We start from the raw sequence: 4,765 nt of genomic DNA, 5'->3' as shown, positions 1-4,765 counted from the left end.
GTAACCATGGGGAAAAAATGCAAGAGCCAAGAATGGAAGAGTACAAAGGGCCTGGGAGCTAAAAAATGTAACCCTAGAAGGAATTACTACCATAATTCTTTTCATAAGAAATAATAAGCATTTCTGTGTTTATCATTATTTAAAACATTTTTAGACAAATGCATCAACTCAACTCTGACACGATGATCCCATAGGTTAAGGACCCAGTCCCACAAGATTGACTCCCCCCTTCAGATATCTGTTCAAGCCCTGGTTATCCGCTTGCTTCTGGCCACCTGGCTGTGGTCAGAAGTTACAGTGACCCCTCTTTAGGTTTGACTGATTTGCTACAGTGGCTCATGGAAATGACAAAAACATTTCAACCTGGAAGCTCTCCAAATTTCTATTGGGATTTTATGGAGGATTCCTCATGTAGGTATGATTAATTATTAAGTCTATTTCCAGCCCCTCTCCCTTCTCTGGACAAAGGCAGGGAGGGCTGAAAAGTCCAAGCTTTTAATCATGGCTTGGTTTTTTTCTGGTGAGCAGCCCCCATCCAGGAGCCCACTAAGAGTCACCTCATTAGAACAAAAGACACTGCTATCATGCCAGAAATCCCAAGGAATTTAGAAACTCTGTGTCAGGATCCAAGATCAAAGACCAAATATTAACACAAGAGATGCCCCTAGTGCTGTTATTACTTAAGAAGTTACCAGGGTTGGGGGAGCTCTGTCCCAGGAACTGGAGCAGAGACCAATACATGTATTTTTTATTATCTCACAAGCATACCTTTACTTGCAGCCAAAGGCTTCTTAATAGATGCATTATACATCACACTCTTAATATTGATAAGCCTCAGGGTTCCCATCTTTACTAAGGGAATAACAATAGTAATTTATTATATTCAGTTCTTATAGAGATATATTGATCTGATGCCTCCATATAGTAAATAACCTCTACATGTTATACTTGTTATTCTTCCATTAATTAATTCATTCCCTGAATATTCTGTCCTAGATAACATAATGACTACTAGAGGTTCTGAAATGAAAAATGAAGATGCTTAAGATTTTTATCATTTAGCACCTTTAATAATCTGGCTTTCCCAGCTTCTGTTTTTGACAAATCCCACCAAAAAACCTTTGCTATGAATCCACTATATTCACATGTTATTCACCTACGATACTAGACTCTTTCTTCATTCTTGTATGTTTGCTGCTCTTTCTGCCCTGCTCCTTCCTCCCACTCTGCAGGACCGAAGGAATTCAACCTTCGTTTCCTTACACACCTGTAGAATATACTGTTTATTTTGGTTTCCTCTGTGATCCATAAAATGTGTATATGCTTCCATCAGCATATTTTATGAATACAGATGGGAATTTGATGGTATTAAGGCAAGGGTCCAAAAAAGAAAAAAAAATGAATCCTACTAATCAGGGCTTCTGTCCAATGGTAACCCAGGCAGAGAGAGTCTGAAGGAACTGTAGCCGTATGGGTAACAAAGTACTATTCTGCTGTTAGCTCAGAGAGTGTCCCAGGGCTGAATTCAGAGTTCGCTGTCCAGCGCTGAGCTCTCCTCAAAAGTGGGTTAGAGACGTGGGTTTGGTTCAAGCCTCCTAGTTCCTCCCTCCCACTTTTGTGAAGTCTAAACTTGGGCCTCTTAGCATCATCTTAGCAGCCATATAAAGACCAGACTAAGGAGAAAAAGGGATGGTTGGGCACCAAAGAAGTTGCCACTTCAGTTTGCAACTTCTATCGAATATGGCAGAATATAGTGAGAGCGATACAAGCTAGATTTTTCTTAAGGACAGGATCTATCCTGGTCTGGCAGCAGGATTAGGTGCCTGGAACAATGATCAGGCATTTTAGCAACTTTTCCTTTCTCGGGATATTTCTGATGAAGGGAAAGGAGACTAAAGCTTCCTTTCCCAGTAGTATGTGTATGACTGCCTTTATAGATTTATGTGTTTGCTACTTGTAGTAAACTGTGTTCCTATTCAACAATATTTACTGCCTTCCCTATACCTTCCTGCTTTATTGCCTGTGGCTCTCTTTGGCCAGTGAAGTGTGTGCTTCAAACCAGATGACAATACTCGTGGTTGGAAGCTTCAAGAGTAGCACTTGCTTCACCAAACTCTATTTTCCCACTATCAAGTTAACCAGCAATGATCTAGAAAGTAGCTGCTTCATCATCCTGGGCCCTGGGGTGAGGAAGGGAAGGACACAGAGCAGAGCCTCAGCCACCCATCAGCAGGTAAGTGGTGTGAGTGAGCAGTACAACAGGTGTTCTCAAAGTGACTAAGAAGTTCCAGATGTCTATTACAGCAGCACAACCTGGCCAGCACTGGTGGCCCCGGGAGTCCCTCCAGGATTGAAAATATCACCTTGTCATCAGCCTAAAACAAAGCCCAGAACATATGCATGCTCAATGGACTTGCTGAACAAACTGATGAATGTTTTTAATCAAAACTATCATTTTCTTCAGTGAGAGGCAATATAGCACAGCAAAGGAGATTAGACTTCAGAGTCTCAGAGACTCACTTTAAATCCCATTTTTACCACATACCCGTTGTGAACCGTTAGGCAGCCCAACTTTCTAAGTCTTAATCCCCTCTTTTAAGAAGAAATTTGTTTGAAATGCCTTCCTTCAAGGGCTTCCTGGGAGTGTTAAATGAGATAACATCTATAAAGAACCTGGTATGTTGTCAGGACATCATAGATGCTTAATACCTTAAGTTTATTGTAAAGTTATTGGCCAATTGGCCATTTTGGTTTTGTTGTTTTATTCAAAAATGGTACACTCAGTAGCAGTGGAGGTAACAATACATTACAGATACCTCTGCAAGATAATCAACAGTACTGAATAATTGACTGGTTGGGCCAGAATGAGAAAAAATAAGGAAGAGGAAAAATAGAGGTTAATTACCAGATTTTTGAAGGAGATGGGTGGGCACTGCTATCTGATCTAGATAGAGCAGACAGAACAGGTCCTATGTGACTGGGCTTGGTTGGCAGGACAGGTGTATGGGTTATAAATTGAATTTTAGGTTTCCTGGGCTCCAGATGGCTATGAGTCATCCACATAGAGTTGTTAAGTTGATAACTAAATCCACAGGTCTGAAATTTAGGAAACATATAGGACTACACATGTTTGTTAATTAAATGAATAGTTACATGCAGGTCAAGAGAGGTAAGTTACCACTAAATAACTTCTGCGGTAAGCACAATTCATATTTCATGTGTACATTTTTGCATAACCAATTGTCCATGGATAAAGGGATTAGCCTACTTTGCACCTGATTTGCATATGTCCTATTCTGAGGGGAAGAATTTTTTATTATTGTGAAATTTCAGGTTTACATTGAAGGAGACCCATGGCCATTTAACCAAATACAAAGATAGTTACTAAAGATAAACTATTTGGGGAAGTATGAAAGAAATAGCCTCATGAAGCAAAATTTTCAGATGCTAATCCTTTGGTAGTGATGTTTGTGAGTTTTCAGAAGCATCTTAATCAGTACTAGTTATTAACCACAGATGGAGATAGATGGTAGTTAGAAGATAAAGTCACTTTCCCCAAATCATTAATTCAACAACTATCTTGTTTTATTTTGTTTTGTCAACTCTAAGAAAGGCACTGCCCTGGTCATATTGTGAGACGATAAATTAAAACCAGAGGTAGTTCTTCACTTTCATGGCTTCAAATGGGCTGATGATAAGGAGGATTACTACTACAGGGTGATCCAGGTTAGGCTCCATGGTTGGGGGAGTGGGGAACAGTCACTTCCAACTGAGCAAGCCAGGTGGGTCCATGTGGAGCCTGTGATTTTTGAGCTGCTTCTTAAAACTTAAACATCTGTATATGCAGGGAAAATGGTTTGAAGAAGGCATTGTAAAGGGGAGAATGACAGGAGCAAAGGTATGGAGGTGGGAAGAGTCAGGTACTTATGCAGAAGAGTAAAAAACTCAATTTGATTATGATTGAATATTAAGTAGTGAGCAAGGGGACAGAAAATGTAGATGACGGCCAGATGGTAAGGAATTCTGAATACTAGGCTAAGGAATGTGATCTTTACTCGATATTAGATCCTAGGACTCCATTGTTAAGAACCTGAACAGAAGAGAGACTGACTCTTAGAGGGAATTTCCAAAGAATGATACCCGGGGACTTTCCTGGGGATAGTTTTTCTCATCATAAAGTCAGAGAAATAGTATTCACTGCACAAGGATGGTCTAAATGAGATAACCTATATAATGTGTTGGTTGGTAATAGGTTCCCTTCCTATCCTCTTTCCTGAAAGTGACCTGATAATATCCACCTGCTCCTCATTAAGACCCCAAGGGCAGCAACTGCAACAACACAGAGATATTAACAAGGCCAGGTGCTATAAAGGCAGCTGGAGACCCACAAGCAGGGATTTAGCAGATAAAGTAAAGGCAAGCAATAAAAGGAGAAAAGGGGGAAGACATGTTTGCCACAGGCTGTTGAAAAGAAATAAATTGGAAACCTGTTATGCATGTATCTGGGACACTGCTGTTACCTTGGGAAGGGAGGGGGGGCTTACAGAGGGAGCTCTGGTGGGTCCTAGAGCACCCAGGAAACCGGCCCCCCAGGCTGTGTGTGTGCATGCATCTGTGTGTGTGTAGACGCTGCAGCCCATCCCAGCTGTACTGGCTGGCAGAAGGGAGCTAGAGCTAATCACCAGGATTGTTTCATTTAGGAAAATTGGTCTCATCAAGTTGCAATTGTGACATCATAGCAGAGCAGTGTCTGCAGGCAAACTGA

This window comes from Acinonyx jubatus, chromosome A3 (genome assembly GCF_027475565.1).
Source record: "Acinonyx jubatus isolate Ajub_Pintada_27869175 chromosome A3, VMU_Ajub_asm_v1.0, whole genome shotgun sequence".
Classification (NCBI taxonomy): domain Eukaryota; kingdom Metazoa; phylum Chordata; class Mammalia; order Carnivora; family Felidae; genus Acinonyx; species Acinonyx jubatus.
Note: the sequence above shows the minus strand (reverse complement) of the source record.